Source organism: Manis pentadactyla, chromosome 10 (genome assembly GCF_030020395.1).
Source record: "Manis pentadactyla isolate mManPen7 chromosome 10, mManPen7.hap1, whole genome shotgun sequence".
Classification (NCBI taxonomy): domain Eukaryota; kingdom Metazoa; phylum Chordata; class Mammalia; order Pholidota; family Manidae; genus Manis; species Manis pentadactyla.
The window spans coordinates 58121165-58138931 of record NC_080028.1 but is presented as its reverse complement, the minus strand read 5'-3'; the positions used below and the strand labels follow the sequence as shown (position 1 = coordinate 58138931).

Sequence of the window (17767 nt, the reverse complement as noted above, 5' to 3'; positions counted from 1 at the left end):
AGAAGCAGTTCTGAGGGTGGAGAAATGTAGAACTTGTCTATACAATAGCCAAATACCTATACAAAAACTGGGCCAATTCCCTGAATGTTCTGGGTCAGATTCCAAACGTTTGCTGTGCACAGATCATATTAAAAAGGTGAAAAGATTAGAAAATGGATTTTCTTAAAGTCAATGAAAAGGAATTGGATGGCTTATTTTGAAGGTGACAGTGCTGGTGATTTTGAAGCTGTCTTAGAGACACACACCACCACCTTTACCTTCCATAAGGGCGAATCAGGGAACATTCGTGTTCACTAAATAAGGACATCTGGATTGCCCAAGGACATAATGAACTAGATGTCAAGATACTGGCTTCTCGCCCATTTTTTGCTTCTAACTGGCTATGAGATCTTGGGCAAGTCTTTCGAACTCTCGAGATTTCCGTATCTCCATCAGAAATGCGGATCACTCAAATTTTGCAGTTCTATAAAACACGAAGAACTGTTTGTTCTTGACTTCTTTAAAACTGAAATAATTACCAGTTTCGTCTGCAACCTGGCCACTTAAAAGTGAAGCGCTGTCTTTTGCAGTGTTCTTTATACACTGGGCAGCAAAAGCGAACAGCGGAGGCAGAGTAAGAAATCAAAAGGCAAACAGTCTGTGGTAAAGCAGCAGTTCATCTTTGCATAAAGTTGTGATCCCTTCCTGTGCCCAGCGGGACCGCGCACTGCAGCTCATAGCATTAAATTTCAGAGAACATGCTTGGTTTTCCTACCATGAAGGGAATAACTTCAGTTTCTACAAGTATGGCAATTAATAGGCACCTGCGACTGTCTCCTCTGAGGAGAAAGGAGCCATTTTGTGAAAACAATCCAGGGCTGGAACTCAGGCTGGTTTGAAAATGGTGTTAAGTTGTACTTTTAAAATGAGTGATAAAACTCGAATGTGTCGAGAGAAGGCCATAAAACACCGCAGCCCCCCTCCCTTTAAAAAAAAGTAATAACACCCAGGCCTTTGCCTAGGGGTCTGAGATGACATACCCTTCCCACGCTGCACGTCAGCAAGAAGACCCCTACTTATTTCAGTTAACAATGATCAACGTGGCTGTTCGAAGAATAAATGCAAGAACGCTTTTTTCTCCTTTTTCTTGAACGGACACAGGGCTGCGCCTCTGAAATTAAAGGTTGCATTTTTCTCGCCGCATACCAATTTAGAGCCGAGTGTGTGTTGGGAGACAGCGAAGGAGCAGAAGGACGTCTGGCTGAATGCTCCATGTGACAATGGGGGTGGTTCAGAGCTTCCTGCTGACGGTGGTGATCTCGCTAACCTTTTCCTTTGTGATCTTAGCAGTTAACGAGACTGTAAACTAGCGTCCAAGCTGATTGAATGCAGGTTTAAAGGGCAAAAGAAAACGGTGGTGTTTTAATGATTAAACAAGTCTTTACTTTTTAAATTGGTAAACACTTTAATTGTTTTATTTCAATGTTTAAATCAACGTACATGCGGGATGCAAACAGCTGCAGGATGCAGGATGCAGGATGCATTTCAGGTGGAAAACGACTTCACCACAGTGTTGTGCTTAGGGGGAAAACCGCTCTTGAAAAAAATCAGATTTGTAAACCAGCCTTGAAAGCCTGCGCTTCGCCCCTCCTCCCGCCTCCCCCGAATTAATTCTATAGAGACAAAGTTAAACACGCAATTTGTAAAACTATTGAGAAGTAAACTTCTTGTTCCACAGTAACCAGAGTAGTTGCCAAATGCAGATAAATCTTCACAGGGGAGTCGGCAGCCCCACACTGTTTTGAAAACAATTCCGAGACTTTGCCACTGTTGAAACTGAATGAATGCTCACACCACAAGCACCGCCCTCCTTGCTCTCACTTACTGCTTTGTGGGGCGGAGTTAACACTTTTCCAAAACTCACTGGCTTCCCTAATAAATAGAGTGACTTAGGGGAGACTCTGATTGTCTTAGTTTGGTGTCCCTGGGAACAGAAGGTTTAATTTCTTTTGCTCTAAGCAGGTGTGTAATGAGAATTGCGGCTGTGTTGAGAAGAGATCCCTGGATGGTGGTACTATATTATCCTCTGTAATTTCCTCCTAAAATAGACTTAATGGAAAGAGAATGCATAATATACCCCTTCTCAAAGGAAACATTCCCCAGTATAGCAGAAGCAGTCATTCTAAAAACAGCTTTATGGTGTTTTAGTCAATAGCTCTATTTTCTCCCCTTTCACGACTTCCTTCCTTCTAGTATGTAAGAATGTATGTGTGGACGCATTCACATCTCAGCGCACACAACCGAAAATACCCCCAAGATCTGCATTCTTCCCCTCGCTGAAAATGTACTCATTCTTGGACTCCATTTAACCTGAGTACTCTACAAGGCTTTTCATTTAATTTCATAATTTCATTTTTACTCCCAATCTGAGGGTGGAGAGCCATTCATTAACCTGGGGTGAAGTTCGCACTCACTCAGTGCCCTACTCTGAAGCCCTGTATTAGACACAAAGGGAAACAAGAGGCAGGGTTCATGAAATACGTAAGCTGCAAACAGTACACTTCCCTAAAGATAAAGATGGCCTCAGGAGCGGAATCAGGAATTCTGGCATCCAGGTTGCTGATTACCAGTCCTAATCACACACCGAAATTACAAGTCAGATTATTTTCCAAGGTCTCGGAAATGAAATTTCCTTGCTGTACCTATGTTTCCCTTAACTATATTTCGCACGCTAGAAGAACATTTCCTCCTGCTCAGGGCCAGTCGAGTCCTTATTTAGAAACGCAGTAGTCCAAAAGTGGAGCTGGGTGTCAGTTTTTTTTTCAACTTTGGAAGACGTTTTCCTGTGAGCGAAAAAAGCTACAAAGAGTGGTTCGAGTCTCAGGCTGGGTGATAAAAGCCTATAACCCTAAAAAATGTAGCACATTTATAACAGAAATTATAGAAAAACATGCTTTTGAGCTATTAATAATTAAAGAGTTAAAAGCGTGTAAGAAGTATCTTTAAAATTCATCTTGGGATTTGACATTTGAGGAATACCAGGGTTTAATAAAAGACAGTGGATGGAAACTTTTAAGGAAGGTCTGAATGGGAGCTTCTGGGCATTTTCAAGGGCTGGAGATTAATGGCATTCTTTCTTTATTCTATTAAATTTTACCTCAAAACATATGGTTTCTCTCTTCTCTGATACGTGCGCGGCCAGGGCCACTCTAGCAATATGACAAAATGGTAGAAGAGGCGGAGAAGCAAATGGGAAGGCATGTTCTGAAAGAACTATAAAGAACAGGAAGGGAGAAAGAAAGAGAAACTAAACTGGATGTTGCATGTATGAAAAATATATGTGGGACCATTATCTTGAGGAGATGTAAAGGCAGGAAGAGTCTCTGAGCCACAGCAAAGTACCCTCTACCAAAGACCTCACAGTGACTGCTACCTAGAGGGACTTTGGAAGGGGGTGGGGGGGAGGCAGAGGCAAGACAGAGGGCAACTGTGTTTTGTAACCCTAGGGCATTTCCAGATTTGAGTGCCTGCCCTATATTCAGTTGACAGCCCAGAAATGAACATACTGGCCAAGCTGGAGATTACCCTCAGATATAGCCAAGAGAACAGTGGGATCAAAAGCAGGTCAGATGAAGATATATTTTAAAAATTTAATACTTTAATTTGAAGTGGGTTCATTTAAAAACTAGCTACAATAACATGAAGGAGAGTAAGAAATAAAGCTTCCACTGCCCAGAATAAACCAAGACAGAACAGACCTTAATTGTAGTAAGAGAAATTCAAGTTATATTAAGTAGTACCCTTCCCAGGGCAGGGTGGGGTTGGAGTTGAGGAAAGCTTTCTTTCTTTCTTGTTTTTTTAAAAATTATTTTATTTTATTTTTTTAAATTTTGATATCATTAATGTACAGTTACTTGAACAACATTATGGTTACTAGATTCCCCTTATTATCAAGTCCCCCCCACATACCTCATTACAGTCACTGTCCATCAGCATAGTAAGATGCTATAGAATCATTACTTGTCTTCTCCATATATACTGCCTTTCCCGTGTCCCCTCTGCTACATTATGTGTGCTAATCATAATGCCCCGTTTTCCCCCTTATCCCTCCCTTCCCACCCATTCTCCCCAGTCCCTTTTTCCCTTTGGTAACTGTTAGTCTGAGGAAAGCTTTCTTAGGGGTGTACAGGTTTGGTGTCTCTCATCAGACAAACCCTAGAGCTCCCATTTGAGCCCATATAATGGTACTTATATTAATGCCCTAATGTGTTATTTTGGGTTCTCACTGGCTCCAGGAACCTACAGGAGCTTATGGTATTCACTGGGCAAGTCAGAGAGTTACTTGCTCTTCAGTATGTTATTATAGTCTATTTGACTGGCCCAGTGCTTGAGCTGGCAGGAGGAGCCCACTATTGTACCAGCTGATTCCTTGAAAACCTGGGACCTGATAGTCACCTGCAGGAATGCCACACAGGGAATCCTATGATGGGTGACTGGTGTTCCTTCATCAAACAATCCTTCTACTTCCCCTTTCTCCCACACACAGTCTTCAGAACATCAATTTACAGAAATGATAAAAACAGAGCCACTCTGGTTTGGGCATGGAAAGGACCCAGATTCTTGTCCTTTTGTTTTCCCAGAAGCCTTCTTATAAAAATGGCCATAGGGATTTTCTGCTTCTCTTTCACTTGACTGGGCCCACATATACCTATTAAATCATTTAAACCAATTAATAAAATCAGCTGCAGGAGCAAGCTACCCCTTTAAGGGGCAGAGTAGTGGGAGGAAGTTTTATCTGGCTTCTAATTGGTGACACCGAAGAAATAGGCAGGCCCTTTCCAAGGCTACGTGCTTAGTAAGACCTGGATCTCAAATGCACATCTCCAACAAATCTTTTACATTTTCCTTGTCTCTTTCCTTTTCTCTATAATTTCCTAGTATGTTTTAGTAGACTCTTGATGTTTTTGAGGATCTGGTAAACTCCCAAATTCACACCTCTGTGTTTGGGAATATAGGAACTATTTTGCTCAGGTTTGGAGATTCCTCCTAAAATTGCATTACTATCTAGAGGCAAAAATCTCCTCTGTACATTCTCATGCCATGGGCTAACTCCCTCTCCAGCTTTTATCAAGGATTCTCACATCTCACTGATGGCTATTTTCAGACAGGAATAAAAAAAAATAGCTTAGTCTCTTAAAGGGAGTTACTATGTCATATCAAACTGAGAAACAACCATATCAAATCGGGGTGTGAATGTTGGCAATGTGTTGGCTCTCTTCATCCACAAAATAAATGATTTTTGACCAAACCTCAGCTTCCAGGAGTCAGAATTCAACTCTGTGCTTGAGAAAAATGGCAATCTAGTAAATGTCATGGACCTCAGAATTCATCTTTGGTCACTGAAAACTTGGACTGCCTGAATCTGTTGTGTTCTTTATAAGCAGCCTTGAATCCTTTATGGAGTGAGGTAAAACAGGATAATACCCAATAAGACCACAAGTAAACAGAGAACAGCTGAATACCACATGGTGAAATTTTTTTTGCTATATGTTGTCATTTAATACATATTCTACCACCTATTTTATTCCATGACATGTCTTTCTGTGATATTTATGGATTCTCAGTATTTTAATTCTCATCAATGTAATGGCAATCAATAGAACATGACACACCTATTCCACATTGTTTTCTGTCTTTCCAGAGTTGGGAAAATAACAGATGTACACAAATGTTGAGAACGATAACCTTAACCTTTAAAATAATGTTTAGCTTCTGTTTCTTAAATTCTACTTTATCTGCAAAGATCTGCACTGGAAAGACCTGTCCATATTAATGAAAGCATCTCCAGGGTTGCCAACTTACCACTCTTGGTTCTAAAGTTTAGACTTAACAGACTATAGGTACACCTACCTTCTGCAATCATGCTCAATGCTCACCCATTCTTAATGAAAATCAGACAGTAGTGGAAATAGAAAAGTGGATCAGCATATATTTGGTTTTCCATTAGGGCAATGTTGGGTAAATGGCAGAATTTCCAGAATCTCCTGCCTGGCCTTAGGCCATTACTGCTGCAGCCTCCCACAGCCTCCTGTGGATCCAGGGCAAGAGAGAAAATGGCCATTCTCTCCTCCCCTTGGTTCCTCGTACATAATTGGTTTGGCGTCTGCCAGTCAACACAGACCCGCCCACGGGGCTCCTCCGGGAAGGAGCAGGGTCAGAACAGAGGGTCAGCCGCTAGGGGAGCCGGGCGGAGGAGATGGATGGAGCCACGCCTGGCCAGTGAACTCCAGCTACTGCAGTAAGAAATAAAAGCCTTTCTCCAACCTGTCCTTTCCCCTTGACTTATTGTGGTTTCATGGTATTCAAAGGGGATTCTCCCCTGGCTGGGAACATGCTTCCTCCCAGAGCTGCAGACCACTAGCATCTTTTCATTAGCTATCTAGCCTTATTCCCTTTAGCTTTCTTTTGAGCCAGGAGCTCATGGGATACCAATGAACTTTCATTAGTGAAACTGTCTTATGCATCATTTAACAGACACATCAAAATGCCTAATGTATGTATCAGGGTGAATAATGAAGACTGACTTGTTCTTCTCAGGGAGCCAGTCTAGACCATTTTGGGATTTAGCAAGTCTGTGTTGCATAATGTTCCCAAAGAGGTGTGGCTGTAATATCTGTGTGATCTGATAAACGCTCTTATCTGATATTCTTCCGTTTTCTGTGAGAAAGTTCTACCAGCTGAAACAAGATACTTTAGACCTCCCTTTTCTTTTTCATCCTGCTGAGAGATTTGCCAGATCAGTACTCCGTCCGTCCTACAGAAACATGTTCTTTATACCTAGAGGCTCTTGGAAAGTTCCAGTCAACCCACTGGTATCTCCTGCCCTAAGGTATCACTGACACACTCCTAACCTAAAAATAAGAATTACCACCAGGAAATGGATGCAAACAACCCTTTTATATTTAATAAAATAAATAACATTGCTGCCTTTTTAATGGTCTCTTCATTGCCTTTATGAGAGCATTGCCCTTAAGGTAGGATGCTATAGTTACATACAGATGTCATTCACTTGACTATTTTCAGAGTCTCCAGCCTCCTGATAATTGTCAATACATTTATCTTGATTTTCACCAAAAGATTAATTTAATTTCTTTTCTTAAATGATTGAGAAAAATGTGTTCTGATATTTTTTAATTACACAAAGATGAAAATTGCATTTTTGATGCTTTCAAAGCCATTTTTCTTATTCAGATCATTACCATATACCATTGGCTGAAAATGAAAAAGTTGACGTTTTCCTGGTGTCTGGGATTCTTTAAAGGAGATCTTGCAGACTAACTGTTGAGGCCTTTCCCAGTTTAAAATTAATTAACTGCCTCCACCAAATTTTCTCACCAGACTTGCTTATGTTTCCTACATGTACATTCCACCTTACTAAACCAGCCTGACTTTTCTTTATAAGTCTTTATATCACAAACTTAAATGGACATCTGATTTCCCTCCACAAGTGCACTGCGTTTAATTCATCTGCAAGTACTTAGAGGTAATCTTATAAAAATGGAGTGAGGGAAGAGAGAGAAGCACATTGCAAATCTTCTAGGCCCGTTTCTTCAATTTGCTAAGATTAGGAAGGATGTTTGTATAGCTGGCTCTGGAGAACACTGCATGATCAATGAATCTAGACACTCTCTTAGAGGCAGGGGTTTGAGTAAATTATTTAGAAAATCCAAGTTAAAAAGACTCCTTTGAGCAGAGAAGGGATGTTTTAGTTTGATGTATTGAAACTGCGTGTTTTCCCTGACTAAATTTCTGGATAATTACATACTTTCAGAAATTCCTGAAAACTTGCCTTACTTTCTCTCATTCTGTCAGTAAGTGTAAACACCCATAGAACTGTATTAGGTACCAGAGATACATGAAAGTAGTTCCTGTCTTTGCTAAGAAGCTTCAAGGCCCATCAGAGAGACAAAATGAATGTTTGAAAAACAGCTATCAATACAAACAAATTAAAGGCCAAGCCCATACACTGAGGTAGTTTACCCCTCTGACTTCACACCCAGGACCCCTACTTTGATCTGCTCCTCTCCTCTCCATCTGTGCTTTCTCCTTTCTTTTCTCAAGTCCTTTTCTCCCATCTGCTTGTCTTGCATGTAGGCCTGAGGCAACATTTACAGGCACTGTTCAGCACAGCACTCTTATCCTCTCACCTACGGAAAAAAACCCACCATGACCGGTATCTGCTTATCTGGCTGAATCGTTCCCTCACTCATTCATTCATTAAACAAATGCTATCTTACAAACCACCTCGCTTAGACAACAGGGACAGAGCAAGATGATCAGACCCAGGTTCTGCCCCCAGGTTTTGCATCTCTCTCTCTGCAGTCCTAGCTCATTTGTCCCTTTTATGAGAGCCATCAAACACTGGGGTTCATCACTGAATTTGGTGGCTTCCGGTCCTAGGGATCTGGGGTGCCTCCTGCTCAGTGACGGGGCTTCCAGTGTCATCAGGACGTGCCTCAGTGGCATGGGACTTAGGCTCCCACACGCCTTAAATACTTCCATCTGCTTTCTTTTCCGACTCCTCCCCCCTCCCTTGGCGCTTTACCAGTTCGTGCCTCCTGAATGCAGACTGGGGCCCCATGCTCTCCTTTCTTTGCCTACGTGCCCCCTTGGTGGCCCAGTGGATTCAAAGAGCACCTACACTCGGTCAGACCCCAGCTCCCTATCTCCAGCCCTGACCTTTCACCCCCTCTTCAGTCCCATATTTCTCAATGTCTACAAAATATACAGACTAGGCATTTCACTGCCACCTAAAACAAACATGACAAAACCAGATTTTATTATCTCTCCCCAGGAAGCTGCCTCTGCTGGCTAAACCCCACAAAGCAGTAGAAGCATGGGTTCTCCCACAGACCCAGATCCACCTCCCAGCAGCCTTCTCACTGCTTCTCTCCTTCGCTCTACAGATCCCCTCCAGTCTTTGACTAAGTCTTACTCTTTTTCTGTATTATTTCCTCACACCCAGCCTTTCACCATTTCCCCAGCCAAAAAACTATTCCAGATATTAACTATCTCAAAGTAAAAACAAAAAATATACATATGTATAAGTGTGTGTGTGTGTATACATATGAATACACTCTAAGAAGTAATAAACAAGACACCTTTCTTGGCAGTGTCTTGCACATCCAAAAACACATCAGGAAGGGTTCTGCTGTCATGTATTTTCTGTTGATTTATAGAGCATGAAAGAAATGCTTCAAGCTGGAGTTATATGAATATTTATTAGGTTTTTCTATTTACTTAGCTCAATAGCTGTTTTATTGTTATGTTCCCAGGGAGGCACTGGCCTAAAAGGCACATTAGAAATAGATGAAGAAAAATGGAGACAAGGCGAATGTAGTAAGGGCATTCCAAGCACATTCATTACAAGACTTATCTGCAGTCTAGTACATCATGGCTGTCAGAAATTTTTGCCTCTGGTTTATCTTGAAGTTTCTCATTTCTTAATTTTTAATCCCCCTTTACACATTTTTTTGGCAATAAAGTATTCTTCTACCCCCTTGAGATGCATTTAAGAATAACTCAGTTACTGGCCATGAGAACAAGCTGGCTGAGACTTATAATTTCACCAATCACCAGAAATGACTTGGCCAAGCTTTGGAATATTTAACTGTTTGCTGCACCCTTTAATTGTTCTATGTGGGATTTGTCCAAAGCTGTGAGCTTAGAACAAGAGGATCTTCTTGTTCTAAGTGTAGTCAGTGCACTTATATGCCTCTGTGATGAAGGCAGTGTCCACACACTGGACAGGTTTTGACATGAAGCATTTTATTTACCTTTTTGTTTATTTTTCTTTATGTTCCTCAACCTAGAGAAGTGCAATATGAACAAGAAAAATAATAAATTAGTAGATTTTTTTTTTTTGTTTATTTTCCCGGAAGAGGTATTGGTTTCAAAATATAGTAGACTGCCATTGAAAAAGCTTGATAAAGATCTTAACAAAATCAGGCAGGCTGAAGCCTAAGAAATGGACAATATTCAATCATTTTTCTTGCAAAAACAGCAATTTCATTTGGTTTAACTGAGTTATATATACTTATACATACATAATCATACTATATATATTATAATCACTAATTTTTATGTAATAAATATCCATTTTGGTATTTATCTTTATTTTCCTGTCATGTATATATGTAAGATTTGTTATAACCTACCCCAAAAACAATCCCAAAGCCAGACCTCTGAGAAAAAAAGACAAGTATTTCAAAGTGTGATATAAATGATTTTCCGTTTATCCACAAGTTTTTATTTTTTTACATGCTGCTTCACTCCGCAGTTCACCTAAATGAAAGCTGTCTTGGCTGTGGAGTTACACCTATACACGATGCTTAAGAGTTTTAAAATAAGTAGTCAAATTAGCAGGCAATCTAATCCCTCAAATGTTAAAATAATTGTTTAAATCAATTAAACAGCATCATTCATAATCATCAGACCAACCAAATGGGCATATGAGACCTCTCACTTCCTGCAAAAGTCATCAGTGTGGGGATTATCTAAGTCTCTTGGCAGCCCCTCTCCCCTTCTGTCCTGTTGGCTCAGTTTAGGTCATCTAGATGCTCATTAAAAGTCATCTTTGGAGGAAAAGTAGAGAAGAGGGGAAACAACACTGAAATGAATTAACTATACAGATTTTGCCAATCTGTTACTAGAATGCTGATATTTTCAGGAAAATCTACTTGGCTTAATCTCAAATTGCCCAAAGCTTGAATACCAAGAGCAATTCCACCAAAATGTATGTCAAGGCAGGTATTCAAAGGTGCATGTAAAGAGTCAACTAGAACCAATGGAAACCTAGGAATGAGTAACTCAGTGTTTTTAAATGATCTGAAGGACACCCGACATGACCCTATATTGGAGAGAGCCACAGATAAGCCACATAAAGGTAATGTAGGGAATTCCTCAGGGTGAAAATCAAGAGGCCACAGAGCTACCCAGGAGTCCTTTAATGACAGTTTACAAGTGACTCCCTCTGATATTTTTTCCTCTGGATGTTCCCTTCTCAGAGCTGGTTCTTGGAAGTAGCTCGTCCCTGCGGAAGTAACATCAGAAGGCATGCAGAAATGGCACGAATCCTTCAGAAGAGATCGCACGGGGAAATGGTATAATGGTGGGGAAAAAAAACATGTTTGGGGGTTGCGTAAGCAGAATTATTTCAAATTCTTAACGCTGTGCTCAATTCTAGACTCTAATACTAGTAGGAAACAGTGACCTGATGTGCAGAGGAAAGTCGCAAGAAGAGGGAGAGGGAAGGGAACTCACACGGATCAGCACACGGATTATACACCAGGAACATCATGTGCATCATCAGTTCGGATAAGGACCCTGTCCCATTAATCCCACCTGACGGATGAGGAAACTGCAGTTCAAGGAAGTTAGGGGCCAAACAGCTAATGAGTTACATGGCCTAGATTCAAACCCAGGTCTAACTACAAAGCCCATATTCTTTCAATTACTCCATGCTGCTTATTAAAAGGCTGAACGGTATGCCTGCTGAGAAAAAGTTAAAGGAAGGTCTATAACTCATGCTTGACAAAAAAAGACTGAAAAGTGATATAATGTTTTTGAAGTAATGTCTAGGAAGGGGGAAACTAAAGGATGGTAACCAGCTGTTTTGAAGAAATAAGAATAGGAAACGGACTTCAACTGCAATGTAAAGAAAAGCTTCCTTACCAGAAGGGTTGCATGAATGGGAGTCAGCGGCCACAGAGCACAGCAGTCATATTCCTGTGCAGGGACCCCAACGAGGAGACAAAAAGGGGGTCAAGGCAATGGACCCCGATGAGGAGACCAAAAGGGGAGCTGAGTTTACGTAAAATGGAAGAAACCACAGAAGGATTTCACTAGAGGGAAGGAAGAGAAGGAAAACTGCTCCCAGAAAGGCAGTTTTTGCTACCAAACTTTGTACCAAACACAAACACCAAAGTTTGTGCTACCAAACAGCTCCAAATGGCAGAAGGATGGAGGAACAGAAGGAATGCTAGCTAGGGAAATAGGTGGGAAACGAGAATCATGATTATCAATACCAAAAACACTTTTGTTTTAATGATGTCTAGTGTAACTATCTTTTTGGAGCCAAGTCCTATGCATTTCCTTTTCTGAAGGTATTTTCAAGCAATATAGATTTTGATCTGAATGGAAGAATTTAAGTGTGGTCTTGTATCAGAGCAGGAGTACCTAAATGCTAAAAGATCACTTTAGGGGCTTCTGTAATCTCAAGGCAACTTCCTTTTTCTTTAAACTTTATATTTATGTAGATTTCATAGTCATATTATTTTTGAAAATACCGCCCTATTTAATTATCATATTCCTCTCTATATTAGGTATATCATCCTATGACAATTTACATTTTAGAGTCATGAAAACCAAGGTCCAAGGCAGCTAAGGGGCTTATCTAGTGAATAACTGACAAAGTTAAGACTTGACATTAGGTCCTTGAATGGATCCCAAGTCCAGGATTCTTTCCAGAACCCTAATCTGCATTTTCAAACATAGTCTGAGGATTGGCTGTCAACTATACACCATTTCAGGTGAATCAGTTGTGAACTCTAGAGATTGTTTTCAAGGGTGGCAGAAGAATTGCTAATGATAACTGCAAATTCAGAGCAATAGAACTGTAAAAAAGGCCAACTTATCTAGGATCCCCATGTCCCTCTACAGACACATTGATGAGACTTTCATATCGGTTCTAGATGGTGAGAGGCAACATTTTGCCAGAGACACCCTCCTGGCCATCTGGGCCCCATCAGGCACCAGCCTGGAGGTGCCCATCCCAGAGGGCCTCGATGGTCAGAAGAAGTAACAGATTCACCTGAAGAGTGTGAGTGGCCCCATCGAGGTACTGCTGGTGAACAAGGAGGCATGGAGCTCACTGCCCATAGCGGTGCCAGTGCTGCCACCTGAGGATCTGCTCCAGAGCTCCCCTGCTGTCTCTACCCCTCCGCCTCTGCCCAAGCCTGCCCTGGCCCAACCCCAGGGTGCCTCTCACCCCAGCAGTCCCCAGGTGACCACCCCTGCTCCTGTCTCCAGCAGTACTGAAGCCCAGGTGGTGGCAGCTCCAGCAGCTGAGGTCACAGTGCTGGACACGCCGCCGCTGCTGACCTCTGCCCTGCTGGACAGCAGCCGTTCATCTGGGCTCAACAACCCTTCTACCTCCTTTGAGCCCATCAAGGTGGACCCCACAGGTGTTTTGGAACTCCCCAAAGAGCTGTCAGAAACCTTTGATCCCACACGAGAGTCCATGAGTTCGGAGCTGCTGGAGGAGCTGATGTCCTCAGAAGTGTTTGCCCCCCTCCTCAGCCTTTCTCCGCCCCCCACCCCCGGAGACCACGATTACCTCTACAACCTGGACAAGAGTGAAGGTGTCTGTGACCTCTTTGATGTGCCTGTTCTCAACCTCTGACTGACAGGAACATGCCCTGTGTGGCTGGGACACAGACTGTGTAACCTGGGGGCTGCCTGGGGACCTCACCCCACCCCTACACAGCTTGAGAGCTACAGACCCCTGGCTTCCCCACCCTTCCCTCACCACACAGTTCTAGCCACATCTCCCACTCCTGCACCGGCACCTGTACCGTGCTAGCAGAGCAAGGGACAGGCTCAGCCTCCTACACTGTGGAGCCAAAGTGTTTGCTTCTCCTTTTCTGGGGCCTTCTCTCACCTCATGCCCTCCCAGAGCCCAGGCTCAGCTGCCACCCAGGGGCACAGAACTGAGGACCCACCATAACCCCAATAAGGCAGCTTGTCCAGCCCCACTGCCCTGTTCCTGCCTGCACCCCCACCCCACCCCAGAGGGAAGCCTGGGGTACAGCAGGACACTTGCCTCATCTGCCCCTCAGCCTCCTTCACTTCTCCCCACCCCCTGACCCTAACAGCTCCTCCTAGACCTCTTGTGTGGCCCCCCCTTCTGCTGGGCCCTTAGCCCTCAGAACCTGTAGGTTGTGAGGGACTGCCGACAGGAAGGAACAGAAGTCTCTAGCTAGGAATCTGGGTGGGTGAGTCTGCCGATTGGCCCAACCTCCTGCTGCCCCATAGCCCCCACTCCCAACCCATTTATTCATTTACCTTCTTTTAGAGCCATTTGCAGAGATTTAGAAAGATTTGCAGTAACGAATGGATTCCTATATAAAGATTATTTTTATATTTTTTGAAGCAAAAGGAAATTGTAATATTTGTACAGTGTCCAAGTGAATGAAGACCATGCGTAAGGCAAAAAAAAAAGCACTTTTGTTCTCTATGTTGCTGAAGCCCTCTATGAAGAACATACCCAGAGAAAAGTTTTTCCTTCATTTATTTAGCCATTCATTTATTCAGATTTGAAACAGATGAGGTCACCATCTTTTGCCTATTTTTGCAGCACCAAAGATTTTTAAAGGAGTGCATCCTCTGGAGAAATAAATGACAAAATATTTTTAAAGATTAAGCTCACTTTAACATTTAAAAAGGTCTAGTTGTTTAGCTTGCCAAAGTAATATGTAGAAATTTTAAGAAACTTTAAAAATAAGAGCCATTCTGGGAAATGTGGTAAGGATCACAACTATTGGGCATTTAGGCATTGTAAACAGAATATAAACAGAAAAATGAATAGGAAGAAAGTATGGTTATAAATAATAAATTTTAAGGAAGCTACAGTGTCTAAGTCAAGGAGCACCAATCTGAGGTCCTGATTTAGACACTAGAGACCCCATATAATGTGTGATCTATCAGATATGCCCAGATTCATAGACAGCAGAATTTGGTGTAAAGATGCTACCATAAAAGCCTCGTGCCCACTGGGCCAGGCTTTGTAAAATAATTTCAAGCACAAAATTGTTGATAAGCATGTAGCTCAATGTGATGAATCCTGAAGCTAGGATATGCAATGACACTGATCCTTCACTATGGTATGGTGTTACTTCTACACAGAAGCCCCGGTCTTTAAGGGACAGGGAGAGGCTACTGTGTAAGGGATCCCATCATCTCAGGTATGATGAGGAGGATGGAGAGGGGTCTGAAATGGAAATGTTTGATATGATGGGAATTCAAATGACAAAGTGCTCATTTGGAAGCTTGACTTTAGGGGTTAGCCAAGTTAGTGGAATTGACCAAGTGAACAGGAGAAACAGACAACTTAGAGCATAGGACCCAGCTCCACTTCCTGCATCCTAATCTTGCTGTCATCACACAGCTCTCCTTGGAGCTCTGCCAAACAATGTGCCAGCAGAGAAGCTGCTCTCTTGAGCAGAGGATGTAGACTAACAACCCCATCATCTGCCTTCAGGGAAGGCTGAAAGTATATTAAGGTTTTTAGAAGTTGTATCCTCTCAACAACCAGCCCCATTATTAAGCTACCCTTTTATCTAAAACTAACTTTAAAGTCAAGTGATAGAGATAGCATGTCTGCTATCCCAGCCTTTGAATATGTTTTTCTAACTACAAAAGCCAGCTGTTTCCCAAATACGACACTTGAGCACAGTGACATCTTCTGAACTTGCTTGTGCCTTAACCTTGCTAAGTCATCAAAATATTCCAAGGCATTTGCATATAGAGTCTTATTTTGAAATAAAGAGTTGATTTTTTAATAGGTATACATCATTTTTAGGACTAGAAGATGTCCCTTGTACTTCTGAAACTATCTTTCTTAATGCAATTACTCATGAGGATCTTGACTGATCATTGATAGAGTCTGTGGGGCTCCAATGTTGAAAGGAATAAACTTAAGTGGGAAACACGGTCAAGGGAGGGCTAAAAATCAGGTCTCTTAACTATTGACATTCAGGGACTACTAAGTACTACTTCTTAGTCTATACAGTTCAAAAACTTGAGTTCAATTTGGGCCTTTGAATTTAGCCAACCAGTGGAACAAAGGGTTCCTTGCCTTAATTTTAAGGACAAGGAAAGCATGTAAGAAAACAAATGAAAACCATGGAGGTGTGCCTTTCAGTGTAAGTTAGCACTCCAAGAATAAGGACCTATTTTGAAAAGGAAAAAAGGAGGAAACTGTAAAAAGTGGCTCAGAATCCAGTACCCAAAGTTCCTAACTGAGGATATCCACTGAAAATCAGAGGCCACAGAAGGGGGACAGGCACAAATGCATGTAGGAGCAAAGGAAAGGCAGCAAGCCTCACATGAACTCATCAACCATGTGTCCATGGCTAACACTATATAACATCGCACTTAATCTAAAATTGGGACAATAGTATCAACTGACAGGAGTGAGGATTAAGTAAAAGGTCAAGACTTTTAAGTAGGAGATAAAAAATTTAACACAGTGTTTCAGAAGGTGCTAACTATTGTTCATGATGGCTACTTTTTCTTCCAGAGACTGTTTGGATTATTGGGTGAAAAATAAAAAGACTTGGAGAAAGCATTGGTTCCTGGTGATGAGGGCCTCTCTCATGAGAATAAGACAATGACTAAATTAAAAGATTGAGGAGAGGCTCCTTTTTCCCACCGGGAGAAGGGAAAGGAGCTGTTTTCAGCTGTGGTGTCCCATGGACAAGTGCTGAAAGCCAGGCTGTGGCCTGAGCATGACCGTAAGTTAAGAGCACAAAGAAGGGAGGTGGACACGAGCTTCTATCATTGCTTTGGTATTAGCTCCTCCAGTCTCCTTCTCTCCCTCCTTCCCTCCCTCTCTCTGTCTCTGTTCCCTTCCTTCCTCCCTACCTCCTTCCAATGTATTCCCTTTTGTGTTACTGACTTTTATCCACCTCTTTTATTGTCCTAGTGAAAGCGCTGACACATTCAACACCCAAGATAATATGCAGGCAGCAGTCTCCTATCTGAGGTCCATATGGGCCAAAGGGGCTGGCCACAGGGCATCAGGGACATCAGCTGGGGGAACTGAGTCACTGAGGGTGGAGGGTACATGTGGAGGGCTGGAGCTCTCCCTCTGAATAGCTGGGCTGGCACATGATGCCACATGTAGAAAATCTAATATTCTCGTTCTACAAACAGGGTATACAACTGTGTCCAGTGGATTCATGATCTTGAGGTTTATGTCTCCCTATTCCTGTTCTACTACTTTCATGTGCACATATAGGCAAAACAGAGGCCCATCAGGCTTGAAGCACAATGATCTGGTTAAATAAGGTCAAAGGCCCTTATTTTCTTCATCATTCTTTTTGTCTGTTTGTTTTTTGGTCTGTTTCTAAATAGACGTAGTCAGGTAACAGCATCTCTTTCCCACCTTACCATAGTTAGGTACAGCATTCATACCACTAGCTTTAGATATTTTTCATTGTCAAGTTAGACTATGAGAATAACAGGGTTTTTAAACATGTCTTGCATATGAATGCAAAATTCAAAATATGCCTGTGAAAAGATTAAATAGAAATTAGGGATACTAAGTACTCCATATTACAGGAACAAACCAGAGTCAAAAAAAAAAAAAATCAACCCATAGTTTAAATTTCCTGCCTGCAGGACATGCTACACCTTACATCCTCTTAAATTCCACAGGTAATATAATTTATATTAAATGGGACAGGTCCCAGCAGAAATTTGTACTGGCGCCAGGCAAAACAATTACTTTGATGAGCTCTTTTGAAAGTAGTGTGGCTCCTGGGTACAGGGTTTACATGCAGACAAACAGGAGAAGATTTAGATGTACTTTCTCCTATTAATATTATTAAATTGCTAACACATAATCATTGAGTGTAATATACAGAGCTAATCTATTCACTTTTTTTTTTAATCAACAGTTAAGAAGTCAGACAGTCAAATAGTTTGCTAAGCTACACTTTCCTAG

At 41.9% G+C, this 17767-nt stretch overlaps 1 protein-coding gene and 1 pseudogene across 1 annotated transcript in view; one reads left to right on the top strand and one right to left on the bottom strand.

Moving 5' to 3' along the window:
• The window catches only part of HMGA2 (high mobility group AT-hook 2), a 139844-nt gene that overhangs the window by 40454 nt on the left and 81623 nt on the right, over window positions 1–17767 (bottom strand). The window lies entirely within an intron of this gene.
• LOC118917330 (transcription factor E2F4-like) lies at window positions 11932–14229 on the top strand (annotated as a pseudogene).